This window comes from Bombus vancouverensis, chromosome 10, assembly GCF_051014615.1.
Source record: "Bombus vancouverensis nearcticus chromosome 10, iyBomVanc1_principal, whole genome shotgun sequence".
Taxonomy (NCBI): domain Eukaryota; kingdom Metazoa; phylum Arthropoda; class Insecta; order Hymenoptera; family Apidae; genus Bombus; species Bombus vancouverensis.
In genome coordinates, this window is record NC_134920.1 from 1527492 (window position 1) to 1551898 (window position 24407).

Genomic DNA, 24407 nt, shown 5'->3' on the forward strand with positions numbered 1-24407 from the left:
TTGCAGACACATAATGGTTCGCGTGCATCGTTCGAAGATGGCCGAACAGAGGATCAGATAAAAATTTTTGAAGTTTGAGAATATTGACCCAGTGTCAGTGGTGGCCTTTTCGTAGAAAAATGGGAGAGGTTGTTAAGATGAAATAAATTCACGAAAATATTAAATACAATTTATTTCACAACAAATTACAGTTAAAATTTTTTAGTAAGCATTTTTAAAATGCAGCTGCTTTTTTTTATTTTCCTTAAGATTATTATATTCGTTACACTCGTGAAATAAAATGTATGTTTCCTGTAAGTGAAGCTGAAGGTATAAATCTCATACATTCGCTCAAACGTGCTTTAGTTTCTAATATAAAATTACTGTAAAATATTATTTTAATTACTTGTATTATATCATTTAATAAAAGAAGAACATTATATCCACTTAATTATGTACACTTAATTATAACATGTTGATAACATATAAACATACCATGTATAGGTTGTTGATCAAAACAAATTTCTTGGCACACAATATGTCAATTTTGCGCCTGGCAATGATAAATCAGTTGTTCCGCTCTAGCCAATCAGGAGTTAGGTGAAATTTTGGCGCGGAATGTGATTGTACTGTTGGAAAGTGTGGCATTAAAATATATCTTCTTATGAAATACCTGATTTTAATTACGTGGTGCTTTCTTACTGTTCTGTTGTCTTCGCTACTTGTGCGCTACTGTCTTTAGCAATCTATGAATTAATAGAATTTCTTAAAGAATAATACATGTATATTAGATTTCATCTTGTTTATTAACATCTAAAGTTAGCTTTTTCATTAATTTTACAGTATTGCAATTTGTAATATCATAATATTGGAAGTAGCTTTTTGTTCCTAGGTAGATAGCAATTTTTATTACATTTGTTTTAACAATTAGTGTTGCGGACTTCCATCGCGATTGTTTTAATTAGTTTTCTAGGTAAAGTTACGTTGATGAATAATCGCGTTTTCTGAAGTAGTGTTGCGCCTGTATCATGCTCAATTTTCTTCCACTGACCTGTGGAACCATGTTCCTGGATTATCTTGTGCAGGTAACACGAGCAGTTTCCTATATCGTTGCACTGGATGTCTCATTATTAGTGCTATGAATATTGAAATATGAGTGTGTAGATTAATATTTATACCTAGCTAAAATATCCTACCTTTGCTTTCGACAGTTTTCTAATTCTTTTTTACTTTCTTTATTTTTAATAGTTCATTCTGTATATAATTACTTTTGTAAATATTGCATGAAGCACTCTTCACGATTTATATTGAGAATTTTTGATTTTATATCTGAATTTAGTAAATTAGTACTGCGAAGAAGAAAAGATAGAATAAAAGATTTATAGTTTGTTTGTATTATTGTTCGGGATAAATAGATCTCTAAATTTTTGTATCAAGACTTATAGGAAAGACTTCAGGTTTCCGATAGGCAGAGCCAATAAAAGAGTTTTTAATTTTGTTTAAATTAATTTAAATTCAAGTTGATTTCAGAAATCCATACAAAATCGGCGCGATAAAAGCATGCAATGTATTTCAAGACAGTATATCGAAAGTATTCAAGGTTTTGAAGGAATCAGCAAACACACATCAAAAAAGGAATTTGTTTAAAGTTAGCATGTACGTACTACATACATATGTATTTTTGCGTAAAAGGAGGGTGGATATTTTGGAACATGTAACACGAAGTCCCGTAAGATGTCAGGTCTAGTATCTTTATATGATCGTGGTATCGTGATATGCATCATGGTTAGGAATTCTATTCCTCGTTGCGTGTATCTCTTTCTTTCGATTCGTCGATAAAACAGTGAACGCGCCATCTATTGAAAAGAGCATTCTGACTGTATTAGTCAATGATGCTGATTACACGGTAATATTCGATTTTCTAAGTCAATGTACGCGTTAACAGATGGCACTGCGATGTAAAAATTTGATATAAAGTATAATATACATTATCAATTGTTTAAAATAAATTTATATTCGATATTTGTTGAATGAACATATAAAAATTTCGGACAGCGCGTAATCGACATTTTTAGAAAGTAACCATTTGAATTTGAGTCAGTTACATTTTATAAATAGTTGCAGTAAATACGAAAAAGAAAAACAGCAAATTATTTAGACATCTAAATTTGTGCGATGCTCTGAGATAAAAATTATGATAAGAATATTTTTAAAGCACTATATTAGCGTGTCCTTATATAGAACTTTCTTTTTATTTCTCATCGTACTCCAACTTTCTTGCTCCAGTAACCTAGTTATTAGTACACTTGAAAATTAAAATTACTATTTCTTGTTTCACTGCTCTCTTTTACTGCACTTTTAACGTCATATAATGTATTGTTAAAATCGCTAAAAAATAGTAATATATCATTTTCATGTATACATAGATATATGTGATTTAGCAACAGCATTTTATTATTTTTTTATCGGAAACGTTTCTTACATCGCCGTTTCTAATACAATCTTTTGACACAGAAATGAATTGCGTGTAATATTATCTGTGATATTTGAGTGTACGTACATATATATATATATATATATATATATATATATATATATATATTCTTTTTCCAACAAAAAAGGAAGTCTCTTAAAATATCCGAAATTATTAATTAACGGAAAAAAGATAATGGAAGTTTCATTTGTTTAGTACGATAGCTTTGATTTATCGCTCATCCAAATGTTATTTATGTTATTCACACGTCACTTTACTGACGTTCACACGAAAGTAATGCACGTACTTGCGAATAATGCGTAGAACACGTTCATTAAAAATTTGTTACCTTGTTATTGCTGCGAAGGCTGTCACCTCGTACACGTGAAATGCGATTCAACGTCTGGAGTAACACATGTGGATTTATGTAGATACGCGCAAACACGGTTACACAGGTATAGATACGGATCGTACATTATATCTATGGTACAAAGCCTTGCCACTAGCTGTGGCACGTGCGAATTTAGACTAGATTATATTAATCTGTTCGAAAACGTTCGTTTCCTATTACTACTGCAAAATACATTGGTAATTCAAAATAATTGAATGATATATTCACGCTAACAAAAATATAATTATTATATACTGCATCTTCCTTATTTTATTTCGTTTCATTGTTTGAATAAAATTTACCGTTCCTTTCAACGTGTATATACATATATATATATAATAAATATATATATTATATATTATAATATATATATATATATATATATATATATATATATATATATATATTAAGTAGATGCACATGAAATATCGTCTCTCCAAAATTTAAATTTGACGGGTCGATATTATTTGTAACATTTGTCTTATCTTCGATTATTAACTACATTAAGAAAAAAAAAGAATTGCTATAAGTTACGTGTATTAAATGTTAGGAAGACGACAATGATATCAAAATCTTATTACGAATAAACAAAATGTTAATGTAGTTTTCTCGTACGGATTTAAGTATAGTAAAGATATCATAAAAATCAACGGCTTCCGTTATTTCATTTAAGCAATTTTCTAACGTATAAATTATTATAAACGAAACTGCAAATAAAGATACTGTTGCATCATTCAAATCTTTTAATTTTAGAAAGCATAGTTCTTATAAATCTTGAATAATAAAATAAACTAATCGTTGATGAAACACAATTATATGATGATGACAATATGATGTCTCAATGGCACTGTGCGTGTTTAAAATTGTGTACGACATTTCGTATGCACCAACCTAATACATATATTATATTAGCCACAAAAGGATCGGTTACACATTTCGATTATGTATAGAAACGTATAGTACAGATCACCGGGGCAAGTGACTGCTCGTACATCCAAAAATATCATTATTCAGAGATACCAATATAACGTGTGATTAGTAAACGTAGCCATAACAGATATGTCTAACACTCACGAACGAACATACGTTCATTACACGTACATGAGCAGGTTAAAACATGCATAGAAACCTGCATGAGGAACATGATTATATGCTTATGACAGACAATTAGATGCTACATAGCGACGCGGATAATATCGATTTGCATATCTACGCGAACACGTGCGTTTACTGATGGTGGAAACAAAGTATGCTTGAGGTTCTCCGGAATATGGATGAGGCATAACCATAAGAAAAACGACGATCCATCTTAAAGATAGGTTAATAGACAAATTAATTTTCAGTTAAAACGCACTTCGTGTCACGTGCATATAATACAGAAAGAGAAATTAGTAGCTACACATACAGTGTCACGAAAGATGGTCCCCCACTGAATATATATACCTATACTTGCATCAAATATTTTGTAACTTTTATATTTTTCAGATTTTCTAATTTTAAAATAACTTTCTAATTTTCAGATTTGGTTCAAGCTTTATCAACATAGGTAATTATGCTAGTTATGTTTCATTACAATGTTAATGAAAAATATTTCATATGACGCATATTATAATATATCTACAAAACATTTCTCAAACAATATATGTTCTGTGGTTCAATTATTTTACTTATAGATCACGAAATAAAAAATTTTTTACGTTTGCTTCACACTGTATATATGTAGCGTCGAACGATGGGAACAGTAAATGAAAATGAATAAAACAAGCACCATTCACAACGGTCGCGAAATAACAAACGGCAGCGACGCACTTTGATATCGATTCAAAATGATCGACGACGTTTATTTTCGCATGGCGTACGCGTCGATTTCGCAGATTTTCGTACTGGAAAGCGTGTGTTCGGTATCGGCGCGTGCGACAGTGTCGACGTTGCGAGGTCAGTGGAACGGCGACGGTATAAATCGGGCGCTCGTTAAAACGTGACTTACGGCACTTTCACGACCGACCGAAGTTACTAGCGTGCTTGCAGCATTCTCGCTATCCCCCCACTTCTTTCGATTTACACTCTATCCACCAGCTTCTCGTTCCCTCTACTGACAGCTTCTCATAGCTGTTTTCTTTCTCGCGTTCACGATAAAGTCGCGAATGCAAGTACGAATGCAAGCGACGCCTTTTTACGCCAATTTCACTGTAAATTCTACTTTCTCTCTCTACGTTGTTTATCTAACATCACTTCTTTTTGTAATATAAATTTTTTATTTCTAATTTTGCGTACTTCGCAACCTATGCTGATCAATTCCATAAATTGTAATATTACTAATGTAACTTACCTTTATTCGTGTCACAAATATAACTTGATACTGTAAGACGACGAGTTAAAAAGTTACACAAAATCATTGAATTCTTAAGAAATAATTAATGCATCTCTTATGTAACATAAATTTTATTTCCGGTTGTCTAGAACTTTTAACGATAGGTTTTGATGATTCTTTTACCTCCTCCTTCGAAACAAGAGGCAGGATTAAAAGCCTGATTCTAAGAATAGTTGTTCGTTTATTTGAAAGTAGTTATAGTATAGACATCTGCAAGGATTCGTCGGATAGTCTTAGACAGGCAATAATCGCGTCCTTAACAAATCGGCGCAATATTCCATTATGTAAGACAACGATAGAACTCTCGATGGTCGAGAGCCCGATGATCCCAGGTTGTGCTCTATAAATAGACTGACCTTCCTTTGCGCTCTTTAAGTAGGTGTGTTAAGATAGCGTGTATGTACTGTGCCTGCGATGAGACATGTTTCCTTTTCAGAGAGGAACCAGTTGAGTAACGAAGGAGGGTTGGATTAACCGCTAAAATAAAAGAAACCATGTTCGTAAAAGACGATAATCGACCTTAAAAAATACATACTTAAAAAATACATTTGCCACTGTAACTTTATCGTCGATCATTTCGCTAGAACGTAAGAGCTCGGAAGTAAAATAACCTAACCTATCTCCGTTATTTTGGTAAAACGCGATGACAAGACAAAAATAACTATAAATATCGCAATATATGTATCTATGGAAAAGTGCTGCATAGGACATTTTAACTAAGAAAGGTTTGTCGAATCTTTAACACTAACAGAAATACTCAGGATGTTAACTATATAACTCAAAGTTATAGAGTCGCTCAAAACGACGTTCCTCTTTGACCAGATCGTATTTGCATGTTTGGTGTTACGCGTGTTTGGACGATAGCGAAGAAAGTTCGTTTGGATGATGGCGCAAGTGAACTGGGTACGTCTATCGTTTCTATTTGTCTGGTGGATTCCTCCAGAGAGCGAAATACAATACCCCAGAAGGAGGAAACACTGGGAGAAGTGGGGAAAGGGGCGAAGAACAGACAGGCGATAGGAGAAGTGGAAACAAGATGGGAAATTGTGTAATTTATTCAGCTGAGCAAGGGGCCAGTATTAGTTCGGTGTGCACGCGTAGGTGAATCGGCTGATGTAAGAGAGAGAGAGGGGGGGAGGGGGAGAGATGGCGCCAACGTTTGTATCGTCGGATAAAACTTTTGCGTGCTTTCGAAAATTGCATGAACAGTTGCGGTGAGACAACGGAACCGTATGCAATCGCTCGTCGCAATCTCGATAGCCTACAGCTCCATTAGAAAATCTTCTGAGGTTTTTAGACTTCCACGCGAACGATGCGTTCTCTGCACCCATTCGCGTAATTGGAATGTATTCTATCATTGTTGCGATACTTCCATTGATGTCAATCAGTTCTGTTAGATTATATTTCGATGTGTGTATGTGATTATTCGGATGAACGATATTCAAACGATCAACGGTATAGATTGTGTTCCTGCCTTCATACATGTCTATGTAAATATTTTTTAATACTAGAATTGCTGATCTATACCGCGTACCTAAACATATGTGTATTTATGTTTCTATCTCAGTACATATAATACGTATGACCACTGGGCGTTAAGATTAGTTATTCGAATGAAATGATCTCATACATTTGAGAATATTTATTCACGATAATATGTGTCATCTAATAAAAAAAGAACCAAACGCATAGCATACATACATCAGTACCTCTGAAGAGAACGAATAATCTTGGTTTTTCTTTACCATCGGAAAAGAAACGGTGTTTCGAATAAAGAACCGTGAAAGCTTGTCACGTGTCATGAGGGGTTACTGGTCGATGCGATGGAGTTTATCGACGTTAATGATAGTTGTGGCGTTCCTCTTCTTTGTCATCGACGCGTCATCGTCCCGGTGCAAATGATATCCGCTTAAGAATCGAGTTACGAGACCGCAAGTAGCGAGACGAGTACCACTTTTAAAACAAAGTACCCAGGGAACCCTTCTGCATTTCTCGTTTTCCTTTTTCGCTTTGCTCTTTCTCCCGACGACGACGTAGTATAGCGAGTAGTCGATCGGTCGGTCGGTCGGTCACTGAACCGCCCGCGCCGCCTTGTAACTCCATGCCATTCCATCCTATCCTGCCCCGCGATCGAGCCGTGGTACCGTTAGAATCTTGTCCCAGTCTACCTGAAAACTAATTCGACGACGTCTCCGACTAAACGGACTACGTCTGCTACGTTCACGCTTGCGGACCTCGACATACCGCCAGACAAAAGAAAGAGCTTTATCTATGCTATTACACGGCAGACAACCTTGAAATTACAGCGAAGAAAGTAGCCCGAGCGGCAGCTAGTGTTTCACGCTTAATTCTCGGCGAAAAAACGCGTTTCTCTGTTCTGCGGAATTGTACTGATAATGAAACGGGGTTGTTCTTACGTATCTTTTTCCCTTCTTTTTATTCGGATCTTTGCACGTTGAAAGTAAGCTGCTACAGTATATGGGATTTTTTGGTTCGGTGTGGACAATGATAAGTTCATCTAGAAAAATGAAAAAAAAGGAACACACAATGATCGAAAATTGTAATGTATTGAATTTGCTCTTCTTTGAATCGTTGAAAGAGAAAGGTAGATTGGAAAGGATTGTCAGACAATTGTAGATACATGCAAGAATGTGATCGCCTGGAACTGTAGCTGGAAGAAAGTGGCCAGGGTAATCAGCGCTCCAATTACAAATTCGCTTCCCAATTCTGGAATTAAATTTCGTTCGTTGCCGTTGTGTCCGTAATTATGCGTCGAAAGTTCCGTGTAAACTTTCTTGCTCACATCCTTCTCCCTCTTTTTGTTTCCTCTAGTTAACTTCTTATTAACTGGCCTGGTTAGTTCGGTCTTACTTGCGGCGGATGCAAAGTTTGCGGAGTCTAACAAGGAGATCTCCTGAAAATTCTAATCTAGGAGGTAGAGGGGAATTGCGTGATCGCACTGGGACGTGTTTCGTTTTTCGTTTTTAAATAACAGAACGTAAAATATCGTACACTTGTAATTTCATCCAAAAGTAACGAAACATATTGCAGGAACCATTTCAAACAAAAATTTGTACAAGCTGACGGGCAACAATCGATAGAAAACAGTTAAATCACAGAGTTACAGGAAGCTTGTAAACATACCTGTAACTTGCAACACTTACGAGATCGTTGTAAATCACAAGGTAGAACAAATAATCGATAGTACGGTAATCGATACCGTAAATTGATATAGAACGAACGTTGTCGAATGATATCGCAAGGACATGGAAGGATGAAAAATGAAAAAGATCGTAGAAGAAGGAAGGGAAAGCAAACACGAAGGTAGGGGATGGACATTGGTGGCGGGTGGCAGTGCTGGTAGTGGTGGTGGTGGTGCTGCTGATGGCGGTAGTGTGGGCGTCGGCAGAGCAAGGGGTGGAAAATGGGCTACGGAGGGTTGTACGAGGCAAGTACGAAGAGGGGGATGGACGCGGTCACCATGGCAACCATGGCTGGGTTTCAGGGCCCTGGCCGATGGTTTGGGTAATGTTCCGCGCCTTGGAATGGATTTCTCTCGCTTCGCTACCAAATGGGGTTAGTCAATGCTAAGCACACGCTTGTTCTTTCTTTTCTCTACTTTTATTCCCTTGTCTTTTTTATTTTCTCCCATATGACTCTTACTTTTCAACTTTGCACATTTTCGCGCGTAAAATCATCTTCGTTAATCAAACTGGATGTTGGTCGTTATGTTCGGTTATCGGTGAGCTGGTTAGTGAGAAATTGTCGGATCTGTCAGGTGTCGTGTCAGAATAGGATTAATTTGAAATCACGCGTGAAAATATTTCTGCTAACGGCATAATAAAATCGCGCATTTCCCATGAAGGGACGGATAATTTATCGCAACGTTGATTAACGAAGAGTTGATATCTCAGATTCCTCGGGAAAGATGACGCTCTTAATGATATGATAGTTAACGTAACTTGCTCACGATAAGGTAAAGATAACCAGCGCGATGAAAGTCGTTGATTAATTTTCACGGGAACGTTCTAAAGGTCCTTTGATTCGACAACTACAAAAGTAGTTCTAGGTTAAGTACTCTGCTGAGCGTCTCGGAAAGCCATAAAGAGCCGTGAACGCAAGGATATGACGGTCTGTTTATTTTTCCGAGAGTTTGAGTCCTTTCAAACGAATGATTGTTGTTCGTATCCTGTCGCTTCTGTTAAGGTTCTTACGCGCTACAACTTCCTGTAATTACTTAACTAGCGACTTATTTTTTTTTTCTTTTCCAAGGAAAGACGAAAGTGGTAACGAGAAACTGCTTGCAATTATTGTTTACGGAGGGATCGTTAATGGACAACAATGTTGAAAACTCGTAGCCAAGTTTCTCGGCTGTTACACGGGCGCAAAGCGTAACTTTCCAACGCGAAACGATTTTATAAAAATCTATCAGCACGCTTTATTGGATAATTACTCTTAGGTAATAATAATAATAAGGCGCTTAAGTGTAGGTCATTGAGGCGGCAACCGTGGAAGGGTTGCATTGTTAATTCCGCGCAGAGGATTGCGGCAGCACGTTGCAACGGTATAACGAAATCAGCCCGCGGTGTAGTGTGGCTGATATACCGGCATAGTCATGTACTTGATGGGCTTTCCGCTAACGAGAGTTAATTGCAGCATAAATATGTCTGTTATGAACGGGTGAAATGATTACGATAAACTAGAGAGTTGTAACGACGGTGGAACGAAGGAATCACTCGTAAAATTACGAGGGCAAATAATAAACACCGATACACCGCATCGGTGCTGTTCGAAAATCTATAAAGCAGTAAAACGATATATTTGTTTCCTATCGAGTTTACGTGATTGTTCGTTACTCGTCTATCGCCATTATTCTATATACACATACCTAACTACAACGTATGCACATACGCGCACACAATGGTAAACCACCTTTACACTTCTGTTTTTGCCTTCTTGCTTTCGATCGACCATTCCTCTTTTCTCCGATCGATTGCTGTAGCGTTACAATGTTTCGTGAGAAATTTAAAAATCGTTATTCACGGTACGTAACTGTTCATACGAGTTTAGATTCATTGTGCATAGACTATCAGACAATTGATAAGTAAACGTGAAAGAAATACTCGCTCACGTTGGCGGCCGTTTGACCTGGATATCTATAACCCGTTTCTGTCTCGTGCCCACTGGCTCTCCTTCTCTTTCCCATTGGTTCTTTTACTTTTCTCGACGTCGTCTTTTTTCTTCACCCTCTCGTATACCTTTTTCCTTCGGTAGCTCGTGAACACGAGATTCTTCTAAGCACTTTACATAAATAACAGAGCTCATTTACGCGTCGTGTTAAATGTTAATGATGATCATCGGTTTGAGCATGCTGACAAATCATTCAGTTTAGATTTACAACATCATTTTGCTTTAAAGAGATAAACATATTAACCTAGTAATCGAACTTTTTAATTTTTATCTTACTGACGAAATGATTCGAGAATTCATTAATATAAATACATACTCTTATTTATACTAGGTACTATGACTAGTTGCAAACTTGTCAGTCATCGAAGCGACTAGCTTTCCGTCTTTCTGCCTTGGTTACGAGACGAACATACAATAACGTGTGTACATTGTACGTACACGTGATGTATATACACGTAAGATATACACAAGATATACACGTAACAGCTATTGGCACATAATAGAAACACGACTCGTGCAAGAAACATTTTCTTTTATCAGGAAGCTCTTCACAATGGTAGCAACGAGTTTACCGAATGATAATAATGGAAGAAAACATTTCGCAGTCTTGATTCCTTTCAACTTTGGATATTCAGACATATTTACATGTTTGGGATCTTGAGCATTTTTCATTCGGCTTAGCTGTAGAGAGTAAAGCGCATTTGCACTTTTATTTTTACGCGAATCACGTAAAACTCCGTTCGAAATTTGAAATAGCGTTCAAAATTCGAAGAATGAAATCCAATTAAAATTACTATCATTTCCAAGTTCTCTTTATTTTACTGATCCGATTTCATCTTTTGTATTCAATAAACTTCTATACATACGTATTTAAATGTTCATATGTACGCTAGACCTTGCGTTTGACACCTTTGGTATTCAGCTTACATTAGTGGTTCTTTCATCAAAACAGGTATCGTTGAAGCGAGAGCGCGTGGAAAATAGAGATGTGGCGCATGGGAAGGCGAGTGTGCCAGAAAACAGTCAGAAATACCGGTGCAATCCATATTTTCTATTTCTATAAAGTCACGGCCGTGTACGTGGTTCAAGGCCACGTATACGGCCTCCACGACTCAATCTGACCTCCTCCCCGGATTGCAATCGCGATCAGAGTGTCAGGTTTAGACGTGACTTGACCTGCCTTGACTAAGACTCGCTCGAGTCGCAGTTGACGCCGTGCTACAATCTCTTTCTCTCCCCCACTAGTTTCAGTTTCAGTTTCCGTGTTCTTGTGGTGCAACACCTTCCTCTTGAAATACTACACTTGGATTTTCATCACTCGACAACACTTCTTGTGATTTATTATGCATAGTATAAAATCTCAGCAAATATTCGTCTTGAGTCTAGTAGTTTCTACGTTATAGCAAAACCCTAGTGGATCAAATAAGGGGCGATACTGCTTGATGCAATAATATATGGAGTTACTTGCAATATTTTATCATTATAAAAAAGAACATCCAAATATTCTGATTCTAATTGGAATTTCAAACCTTTATTTTACCAGACTTTTGACTCTTGATAGATTTTTTAATTACTATAAAGTATATAACTGGTAATTTGTTAATTATCTTCAAAACATTAAGCAGATCAGGTGATGGAACATCTGCATAAATTAATCCACACCGTTAATGCGCGGGGCTCAGCATCTGATATCGATAAGGATACAAGTACAGTAAATGGGTTGTATACCTTATTAAAGGATAATTGAATTCACGTGCTATTTCAGATTAAGTATCACTTCTGAGGATTCACAGAAAATGATGATGGGTGATTATCAGGATATTTTTCACGGATGTTCAAATTTATTTCTACATTCTTAATTTCTACATCACAGAATGATCTAGTGTCGAAGCTCGTGTCCTATACATATACATTAAATTAAGTCTATGATCTATTACTTGGCATAGGCGATATTCTACCCTTATAGTCATTGTTGGTCACTTTCTCTAAAATCGTTCCTCTTAGACGACCTGACTACTGTGGGATTCCACGTTCGTTTCTATCTAATAGACATTGCCCATCCACAATCCGTGATGGAGAGTAATTTATTATTACAAGGATTTTCTCTTCTGCAATACCTGTGGTACGTCTCTGTTGAAGTTAGGACTTGAGAAAATTTACATATTCAAGGAAACGATACTACTATGGAAATAAAGACGGTTTAGAACGAGAGTATCCAGCTTTCCAAGAAAAAAAGGATCTCATTAATAAATAGCAGTGCATGAATACTGAAAAAATTATTTTAATAGGAGAATACACGGCGCAAGGATATCATAAGACCGAGTCGTAGTAATAAAAAAAAAAATGAATGCAAAGCTATCGAAAGCGTGAATGTTATAAAGAAGTCGTAATAATAAAAAAGCAATATTAAAAATGGAACTCCAGCAATAAAAATGGTAACACAATAGCACCAAAAAAGGAATTAATAAATACAGGACAAGAGAAGACAATTCTTATGATAAAAAAATTGTACAAGGACATTAGAAGGATATTCAAGATATTTTTACCGGGTCTCACAGATCTGGGATCTAGGTACTTTTACGAGCATGCTGTGCTCCCAGGTTGCCTTTCCTACAAATTTAAAGTTTATCGATTCGGGATTCTTTATCTAGTTCTACAGATCTGGCGTTCTTTTTATTCAGTTTCACAAATTTGAAATATTTATAAAATATTGATGTACATCATAATACCTTTTCTTCGTCTTTTCTCTATATTTGACTTTACTGGGTTTGCATTGTATATAGTAAAGTTTATAATTAATGTTACGTAAATAGTTGTTTTAACGTCTTTATGTTATTTATTTTATGTTTTATGCTATATTTACATATATTTTTGTAAAAACAGAAGTTTTGCAACTACTTTGATAGTTGTTGATGCATAAATCGAGGTCACCCAAAGGTTAGCACGACCCGAAATAACTGGCGATAATTTCTTCAATGCCGTGCCATTCGTTTAAAAAGTAAACAAACACTTATACGTACATGAGTCGCGATAAGTTATCAGGAAGAGTTCGCTTGACTATTCTAGGATTTGGTCATCAACTTGTCAGATATGTCGCGACATATTTTCACATTTTATAACGACGATACTTCTGTATACTTTTCATTAAATAAAATAAGAATGTATATTATTTAAGAAATTTAAATCCAATAATTCCATACTTTCTACAAGCACGTGAGTACAAATTGTATGCAAATATGGATCGTAATATACAAAGTACAATAAAACTGATTATTTATATTGTTCTCAGGTTCAAAGTAAACGTATATCTATGCTGTTTGCAAGCTTGACTATGTAATTAAGATCGTATGACGTGTTCAGAAAGATGGGAGAGTGCATGCGTTTCCTCTTACCCAACGTACTGACCTACCCTTGCTTGGTCCTTGAAGTTGTTTCGAGACCCACGACGTCTTTTTATTACCTATAAAACTTCCTTTGAAAGAAACGAAGCGATAAGGTATTCCGAAAATTTTTATAATTTATACTCGTAGACAGTATTTCTATCTGCAATCCACCAATGTTATAAGTCATGAAACAATTCTGCTGAATTTATCGTATTAAGATCGTCTGGTGATTATTTGACGAAAGCAGTCTTTTTATTGCTCTCAGTACGAATATCTTCCACTTAATCTTGACGTCATTTACAACCTATTACGCGGATGGTCTTTCGGTGCTGTAGGACGTGTTCGTGCGAATTCAAACTAATTTCACCACGAAATGGAGTACAAAATGCGGCGTGGAGAAGAATAGCCGAGCGAAAGAAACAAATCGGAATACACCGTTAGAAAGTTATTACAGTTATACGTATATTTAGCACGGTCGACTGGCACAATCGTGGTCCTCGGCGGTGGACTCGTACTGGCATTCAGCCATTATTCTCACGCATCATCACTATACTATATTATACAATATATCCATTTGCGCGTACAATTCCTTTCGTCGTTGCTCTCTCGATTATTATCGATCACTAAACGTAACTTTCATCTCTACATTATATTTTGATGCAATTACCGTGTAATTAAATCGCGTGCTTGTGCGTTAACACTGCTCAAAAACTTAACGTATCATCGTATCGCGCTCGATACTATTTCTACAACACGATGGTGCTTCCGAGAATCTATCTACAGTGTAATCTGAAGTCGAATGGAATGTAATCTGATTAAATTGTGGACGTATGACGGATAAAAAGAACCGAGCAATGTATTATACATAACCAAGAGGAGAAAATTCGAAACGCGAATCGTTGAGAGTTTCGCCCGGTGGTCCGCATAGTCGCGAAGTTCGAAGGCTGAGAGCGCGCACTCGCGTGGTTCTATGGGAATGCCGGTTGATTCGATGGCTTGGCAACAACGCGCACGGTACGCCGGTGCACCCGTTGCACGCCAGGCAACGTTGCAATCGTCTAATACACGGGCTAGCGTGTGCACGCGTGGCCGCGTGGATCGTTGCTGGCTACGTATATGCGTTTGCGTATGGACGTGGCTGACGTCGAGAAATCGAAAGAGCGCACCGACCGAGTCGAACGACTGACGAAACGTCTCTGAACACGCGCCATCAGCACTCAGAGCTTTCTCGCGTGTTGCCTTGTGCGTTTACGAGGCACGCGCTCACGAATCAAGTGCACTTTCAAGGCTGTCGGCAGAAATTTCCTCTGGCCTCGTTCGAAAAACACCCGGGGACACGTGTTTCCGCTTCGATACGTCCCGTTCAGGAATATTCCTGATCAAAGCTGTAACACGATAGGAACTCGGCTAATCATTTGCTTCGATGAATTTTTGTAGTCTTATAACTATATATTTAATTCTTCTTGTAATTTTATAATATAAATTCTTCGACTAGAATACAGCGTTACATATTAAATATTGACAAGCACGAACAACACAACAGTTTAAAGTATAAAATTTTGTAAATTGTCGTTGCAACATTGCCTATGGTATTGGATAGTCATTATTAACGTTTAACTGCTACCGTGGGATTTCGGAGTATTAGTTTACGCGTTTATATACATTACATAGACTATGAATCGTTATACAATTATCTATGAGGAATTTAAATGTGCAGAAATGTATCGAATTCTCATAATACACAAGAATGTACGAAATATCCAAAATAAAGTAATCGTTATAATATTTACATGACGTAACAAATTTGCATTTATGTTGTGTTTTTTAAATCGTATTCATATAAATTTCGATTTGCATAAACATTTGCAATTACAAGTGTTATCACAATTACGCTCGTAGGTAACATATGACGTTAAGACGTTATAATTCATAAGATCAGCTTTTTATTTATTATTGAAGAAACCCTCGCAACTAACGATAGATCGCGGGCACGTGTTAGTTTTTGCATAAGATAGTAGATCTACAATGTGTTGATAGAATAAAGTAGTTAGAAAGTAGCAGTAGACAGCGAAATTGCGAACGTAAGAAGCGTTACGTGGTGTTGCGAGAATATGAAGAACATTCCGTGCGGTACATGAAATATCTACGGTTAAGCTCCAACAAGGAATATATCTAATGCATGTCTAGTACACGGTGGTTTTATTCGAGTCTTGCTCGAGATTCAATTGGAGAAAACGAGAAAAGTTCACGGCGAAACAACGTGTATTCGGTGGAGCGGGGGCTTTCGAAACGCTTTGGGCACTTTCATGCATTGCGAAAGATTCAAACTGAGGCCGGAGGAGAATGATTTGGGTCGTGACCTAGATTTCGTATTCTCTGTTCGCTCTTTCTCCGTCTTTTCTTTCGCTTTTGCGCCTTATTCCACGTACGTCAGTTATTTACGTTGCTACATCGCCGAACACCGTAATTGGCTTCGGTTGATCGCCGGCCTGTTCAGAGTTGTCGATAACTTTGCAACTTCGCCAAGTTCAACGCTCCGATAGATCGCACGTAATGTTTCAACAATTCTACTATCGATTAACCGAGCGTGATACGATAAAGATGTAGCTTGTTATAATAAAAACAAAGATGTAACCGTTTGGATGACAAGTTACACCAAATGACTGCTTCTCATGACGCTGCTCTCTTTTTTTTTAATTTATTTTATTCATCTCATTATTTATCGCTTAATCAAACGCTTGGTGTTTGCGTCGCTTTCCCGCTTTACTCGCGGCTGCAGAACGAAGACGCACTCTTAAGTGTTTCTCTTTAACTAAATGATTCATCTTTAAGCGATGCTACAAGGGATACGAACGCGTGTCCACGCTTCCGCCGATAATCTTCGCGTGAAATTTGCATTTTGGAGAAGTGCCAAATCATTCACGCGTCCTTAGGCAGGCGTTCCTCAAAATCGACGCTAACGTCTTCCTATGGGATCGAAGATGACGCGACACTGACGACAAACGATCCGAGTGATTAATGTCGTGCAGTCTCTATTGGCGGCTCTGTTTACCGAGCTCGATGTCGACAACTTGTTGGACATTGGCGTAAGTCGCGACTAGACATGTACAAAGGTTACTCAATGCCTCTAGTTAAATCGTAAGTAAGGTTTCGTGTACGTACAGATTGTCGTGCTTCGGATTTCGTGGATAGCAGGAAAAAATGTTACACGCGTGCGTAAAATGTAATTTAATGATTTCGACATAATTATCACGCGCGAGTGTAGCCGGGAAACGAGAAGATCGTATGTAGATTTTAATTCGATGTAATTCAAGGGATTTCACATTTTATTTGCTAACTGTAGCTTCGTGTAAAGATCTTTTTTTATTGCAACAATAAGATATGAATGCGCTAACATTTTGAATTGCCCGTTATTGTGTATATTCGAACAGGTTGTAGGTACACTGAATGAAGAGATAAAATGATGCTAATTTTGTTGGTTCTTTCTAAAAAGAGAGATTTTTGACGATATAACACAGGAAGTTAACGTTATACATCCTCTGGATAGTTTCCAGAGGTAACTAGAATTCACAGTAAAGTAATGATCTCTTTTTTTGGAAACATTCCAATGTTTCTCCATTAGACAATTTTTATATTTCATAATGTTCATGATATTTCACATACGAAGATTTACACGTTCGAATGCGGATTATTTGTAACATATTTCGAAAATCATGTTGTTTATGTTTTGCACCATTATCATTTGTCATTTGCAAGGGAAAAATTGAAATGTAAACTGATAATGATATTAGTGAAAGATTCGTTTATAACTAGAAATCGTTAAAAATAAAAACATCGACTATTACAGGCTGCTGCACTTTCTCCTTCATTTTTTTAGATAGATTCTAAGTAATTACAACAATTTGGAGCATACTAGCGTGTAAGCAATGGCGCCATGTTTTTGTGCCTATGTATTTCTGCAATTACTTCTCGGATGGTTAATTTATGTTATATTAATACAGTAATAAGCGTGTCCCACAACAATGCCGACACATGCTAACCTTTTGTCGGCATCTCTAGTCACTTTTCTTCTCTTCGCTGTTACATATGTCTCATAATAAAGCCGTGTAGTTAACCTATCTCGGTCTTGTATCATTTATCGTATCGTTCCGAGGTAAACAAGTGACATGAGCGTGTAATCGGTGCGCGATTAGTATTCCTGGGTAAATGTCTTTACGCATTCGCTGAAAAATTTTCTTGGTAAGCGTTAAACATTCCGTTAACTATTCACTAAACTTCTTGTAGTAATTTCTTAACTAACAACTATATGCCAGTCAATTATCGACGTTGTATCTCATATTGGTCGATAATACGTAGTTTTAGATGGTAAGCACTATATAATGTCGTGCGTGTCACTGTCAACATTGCAACTCATGGGATTCGATGGATTATAGAAACTCAGAATTGAACCAAAAAGTGATCAGATAATTTTCGAACTGGCGAACGAAGCTTAAAACACAATTGGCAATCACGTTTGTTGTGTCACGTTCATTGTTTTAATTTTGTAAGAACAGAAGCAAAATACATTCTGATCGATTCTTTACTGAAAAAAGTGAAAATCTGCACATTTATGATTTTGGAACAAAAGAAGCTAAGCTGGCTATGTTCTAGTTCCAAAAGGATATTACTCGTCCAAACTGGCACTTCAAAACGATATTGGAGCACCAAAGGAGCGAAAGATCCTTTTATCCTATTTCAACGAATAAACAATACACATGCAACAACAAGATTTTCATTCGGTCGAGAACTGATTAATCGTAATGCAGCACGATCGATTACGTCTAGAGAATCGAAACTGATGTTTAATTACCTATTATCCGAGAGAGAGTAGACGATGTAAAAAACAAGTGATTTCTTAAAATCAATCGGAGCATGCTATTGGCGTCTATCGGTATTCTCGCGCGCGGTATTATCGCGGCGCACGCGGTCGCTCACGAATTCGGAGTAACGAGTAAATTCCGATAAGTTACCGGTGTGTCGGAAACTTTGGTGAGACGCGGTTGGAGGGAACGATGAGGCACGACGTCGAGGTTGTTTGAGAGAGGGGAAAGAGCGGGAACGCGAGTCGAAGCTCGAGGACTATAGAGAGGAGAGCGCGAGGAGGAAGGTGGGCCGTGAGTTTGAGAGAGGGAAGAGCAAGAGGCAAGAGGGTGGCGGCTGCGAAGCTATGACGGGGGGTGATGGTCGGGGAGGGAGGGTTAGTGTTCATGTAGGAGGGAGGGAAAGAGCGGAGCAGAGCGCGCTATCGGCGAGCGCCTCGGTTCGGTCGAGTCGGCCGACGTCGGCCTCGATCAGCCGCTCGGCGCTCAGTTCGAGTCGGACCTCCGTCGTAGTCGGATTGTGTCGTTCTGCCGCGCTGTCTCTCTCTTTCTCTCTTTCTCCTTCTCTTTTTCTCTCATTCCCTCCCGTGGGCACGCGCGCGCGCGCGCCACTGTGTATGTGTGTTCCTCGTTCTCCCTCTATGTCCCCCTTTTCCCCCGCAACGACAACGAGTTCCGCCCAGTGAAAAAGAGTCGAGCTTTCCTGCAAACAAGACGCGTCCTCGACGGCAGTTGTTTGTTTTCTGGTTTCGCGGTGTCGTGGTGACACAAACAGCAAAGTCGAAGAAGCGAGGGACCGCGCGTGCGGAGAAGAGGAGAGACAACGAGTCGCCGCGTGTACCGTGTCGCTCGTGTGGGTTCCCGTCGTGTTGAGTCGTTCCCATTGCCGTTGTCGTCGTCAACGTTGTTGGTGCGAAGAGTTTCAGTCAACGGAAGGAGAAGTAGGTTAGCACACGGTGCCTTTCGCGTCACCGCGGTAAAATATACCCGGTTCTCCGACCACTTCTCTCTCTACACCTTTTACGCGAACCCGCGGAGTGTGTACCATCCCGATGTGGTGACGTTTAACCAACGCGCACTTCTTTTACGTAACGAAAGCGCGTTAGAACGCGCGCGTGCGCTCTATATGTAATCCGTCTTCGGTTTCTGTCCTTCTCGTTTGTCGGTTGCAAGCGAGAATCTTCGATCATCGGTAGTACGCTGCGTTCTCGTGTGTGCTCGTGTTCCATCGGATCGGCCGATCGGTCATTTTCGTCTCGTTACCAGTGGCTCTGTGTGTGGATTTCGTGCCGCATTGCTTTCCCGTCTTTCGTCCGAGGTACATACTCCGATCGTGATCGCCGTGTAATTCACTCCGATTTTCGCGCTTTCGACGCAGCAGTTTCTTTCGATTGTATTACAGCTATCGAGTCGGTTCGATACGTGTCGATATCGCATTGGATTCGACCAAGTTCACGGAGCAAAGCGCGCGCCTGTTCCGTGAACAAGCCAGTTCCCATTCAACAACTATCTTAACAGTGTGATCGAAACTAAACGTTCGTGCTTTTACAGTAAGGTGTTTTCTTCGTACGGATACGTAAACCAGCCCGGCTACATATGTACACACAGACATCGGAAAACGGTGCTATTCAACTAGCACCTTCTGCATCGAATACTCTTCATTGATTCAATTTCGTATTGTTTTGTGGTGTTTCGTGAGAGGTGTGTTTGTTCAAACCTCCGAGTGGTGCGACTGTTCTAAGTGTGATTTAAATCAGTGATTTCAAAGAAAAAGCCGATTATATTCGGCAAGCAAAGAAAAAGAAAAGAAAAAAAGTGAAAGTTTTATCAGTGCAGTACTACGCTATTGTGGATTATTGGATATATTATACACTACTCTGCGATCTGCCGACGGAGCGCAACATTGCGGCTCACAATTTATGTAAGTACTAAAATATTGACTTAAACGTTACTTTCGTGATTACGATCGATACGAGTCTCAGTCTGTTGTCAATGTCGCGAGTGCTATCTGTCCTTCGATCAACGACCATTTTGTTACCTCGTTACCTTCCCCCATTATTCTCGACCCTTTATTTACTTTATTACAATTCACTTTTGTGCGAAAATTTCGAAGATTGATAGACGTAAAAGAATTTCAAAGAACGTAACCGGATAGAAAGAACCTTCGGGGAATTGCGTCATCGACGAAATCGCGAACGCGTTCGTGTTTCACTGCGATATTCTCTACGAACCTTTAAAAAACATCGACGCGCCTGAAGTTAGAATCGACACGTCTTGGTTACGTTCATTCTGCATCGATGCTCGGTCGATTCGAAACTGACGCGACGCGATGTCTCGAAAACAGCGACGTTCGAAATCGTCGTTAACTCTGTACAAGGTACGATACAGTGTCTTGGATAATAATTACGGAATCGGTTGTTAGTTAGATATAGGTAAATTGGCTTCAGTGCGAATCTTGGCAGTTATCACAGGTCTCGGATATTTGGCGACTGTTATAAATTCCACGGCGATGACTTTTCTCTCGTGAGTTCTGTTCAGAGGCTGTTTGCAAACAGATTTTCCTCGAGTTTTTGGCTGGACAATGTTCCGGAGAACATCGATCTTTTCTTTTTCCTCGACTCTGATCAACGATGCCCTTGTGCTCATCCGTGTTATTATTGTTCCTCGCTTTCTCAATAGGTACATGTATAACTAAGCTGTTAAGAAAAAACACAAAACGTACATTAAAATGGTAACAGAGCGAAATCCCATTATCCTCCTGTGAATTTAACTTTTTAATCTTATTACGCTTTAAATAAAATTCATTTAAATCACAAATGAGTTTTTTTGAAAGACGTATTACGAATGATAAATACCAAGAGTAACAAGAGTTGGTCTGTTACGATACGAGTTTGGTTTTATCGTGTTATATCAATCGCATAAACACGTTGATAGAACAAAGCGTAACGATCACACAAATCTGTTGGACGATTAATTTGTTAGTAGATTGCCTACTCGTTTTGTTTTAACAGTTGTCTTGCGTTTGACAGTTAACCGGTAATTTTAATCTCGTGGAACAATACGGAGCTCGACGGGACGAAGAAAACGTCGATACCCGTTCGACGATCTATTTAAAATTCTTCGCGCGGAAATGTTATCTTATCGGCGAAAGAATGTTCTGCTGAGAAAGCGAAACTTCGGAAAGTCGTCGCAACCGTCTCAGCCTCTTTTCTTCGTCGTTGTTTACGTCTTGCATCGCTCCTTTATCAAAGAATTATTACCGACAAGTGCAATGCCATCGATGCGTTCCAATTGCGGCGTACTCCACCAGGAAATTGACCTTTCGGAGTTGCTACGCGTTTGTCAATTCTATCGTGCTCGTTCCTTATTGAATTTCATTAAAATTCAGCATATTAACGTGAAAGTAGGATACCTCAAGTTTCTTCAATTATGGCAGGAACAGGAATATGAAGAGTTTGCTTCCAAATATTATTCTCTCTATCTTATTATTTATTATTCATTAACGTAGATATTAGAAGATTCTGTTTTGTTTCAAGTTAATGATAATTGGTCTATTTTGTCTATTTTGCATAATAGTTTACCAATCGGTAGTATCGGTAAATTAAATTAATTATCGGTAAGTTTCGAGTTATAGATTAAAAACTTCTATTTTACAATTTTATGTTAGATTAATCACATAATTTGTGATTGCTTGTACAACTTCGTTTTTTATTACCAAAGCTGTTAACTGTTGTTATTATTGACATTAACAGTTTGTAAGTTATAAATTGTTAAATTTGATCAATAATGTTTAATTATGCAGTAAATCATTCATACACTACTTTAATTGTAGCCATCTATGTATAATGGATTTAGAAACACGTTCTATTGAATGTATCGTGGTTAGTCGGAACAATAGAAAGTGCTGATGAAACGAATAATCGAATATCGTAAAATTCGGTGTAACGGGAAATTTTCGTTAAAGCATAAAACGTGCAAAAAGATATGGCGCGAGTGTTCCGATGAATAGGTTCGGACTCGTATGGATGTTTGGAAAGCTTGCATAGAAATGAGATGAAATTGAAGGGTTCCGCGATACGCGAACCGGAATTCCAGACTATGTAATTAAATATAAAGGGAACTTTTAATACGTAACTACTGTATGTAGAGAGAATCGCAGGGCGAACCATGTCGCGGATGGTATCCTTTTTCTCTTCTTGTTTCGTGCAATCGAGCAAGTTTTAACGACGCGCGGGACACGAGCGTTAGACGCAGTTAAACTATTAAAACCGCCGACGATACTTTCTTTTTAATTGTATTTTAACGAAGTCCGCGTGCTCTTTAATCGACATCGATTAACTTTCGAGGCTGTCGAATACGAAGCGTCGCGAAGCATTGTTATTCGATTTTTGTCCGAGCAAAAATGTGCTCGTTCGTTGACCATTCTTTTCGAGTACAATTGAAATACAATTTTAACGAATGTAATTAAATATTAATTGGTCTATAACGGGAAAAGCGTAGATGTATAGAATTTCAGAATCGTGTAAAATATCGAAGAATTAGCGCCTGTTTCAAATATAAATGAGGCTATGAATCTTTAACCAAGTAAGTGGATATAAAGCTTAAGGTCATTTAGCAGGAAGATGAAAAGCACGTTTCAAATAACGAAGCAGATTAAACTCGGCTAAAATACGATCGCGTGAATCTTTTTACATTTTACGCGACATCGTCCATACGTCGTTGAACCCTTTGAGTGGTTGCACTTTGCACAAGCAGAAGCTAGGACTTTGAATAATTATTCTCGGAGCGTAACCGTTTGCAAGCAAATTAATTGTGGAACGTTCCGGTAACCTCGTTACTTGTTCCTCGCGTTCTGCCTTCTTCCTCTCTCGCACATCCAAGGATCTTCGTGTATAGATCGACCGAGACGAGAGTCATAAAACGTTATAACCGAGAGTCTGCGAAATTATTGAATTATCAACCGTATCGTTTCTTCGTTCGAAGTTCGTACTTTCAGCATTATCGTATTATGCGTGGCGCAGCGTATCCAATGCTGTAATTTGTCATTCGATCTTCCTATCTTAATATTCTTTATATTTTAAATCCAATTGTGAATATTGTTTTTGGTAACTCTGTCTTATTTAATAATCGTGATTATAATTTAAACTATTTGAAGCTCGTAGAATAAGAATTGGTCTATGGGATTAAGAATAGAATATATAACCTAATAACAAACAGAATAAGAAGAATGAACGTCGCAAGCACGAATGAACGAGCTGTTATGGTCGTAATTAAGCTGGCTTCTAGCGACGACGTCGCGTTTGTGTGCGTGTGATTGAAACGAGCCGTATGTTTCTTATCTATCGCATACACGAATGACGTTAACCTTGCATTTTTATCGCGTACCCCGTGATTAATTTCTCAATGGAAGAGAAGAAAGGAGCAACTGCGCGTCTGTACCGGGCGATTGTTCCGCTGGAAACAATTGGTGACTCGTGTCGCTCCAAATTTCTTTGTCGTTCGACGACATACTGCACACTGTGAAACATTCGACAGAAAATACCGCAGTATTAACTCCGTTCCGACAGGATGCGAACAATTCTAACATGGCCACAAACACATTTATACGTACACGCACGGACACACTTGCAAAAGGTGTAGGAAGTGCATCGAAGGTTCGTTTGAAAAGACGAGCGCAGGTCACATTCCCAACACCTGCTTGCAGATTGTGAGGACATTTTTCTGGCGTCTGGAGAATTTCCCTGGCCTCCTTCTTTTTCCC

General features: G+C 38.2%; 1 protein-coding gene and 1 long non-coding RNA gene across 4 annotated transcripts in view; one reads left to right on the forward strand and one right to left on the reverse strand.

Moving 5' to 3' along the window:
• Positions 1–5662: 5662 nt before the first annotated feature.
• The window catches only part of LOC143303224 (uncharacterized), a 52197-nt gene continuing 33452 nt past the window's right edge, over positions 5663–24407 (reverse strand). The window contains exon 3 of the long non-coding RNA XR_013059310.1: positions 5663–5691. This is a non-coding gene — a long non-coding RNA (uncharacterized LOC143303224). The remainder of the gene's footprint in view (positions 5692–24407) is intronic.
• Positions 19101–24407, forward strand: part of LOC117159170 (uncharacterized) — a 329345-nt gene continuing 324038 nt past the window's right edge. The window contains exons 1-2 of one of the 3 annotated variants that reach the window (XM_033338758.2): positions 19101–19591; positions 20198–20567. The gene's annotated coding sequence lies outside the window, so the exon portion shown is untranslated. Of the gene's footprint in view, positions 20568–24407 lie in introns of all 3 variants that reach the window. The other 2 variants (XM_033338757.2, XM_076622000.1) reach the window with 2 other exon arrangements.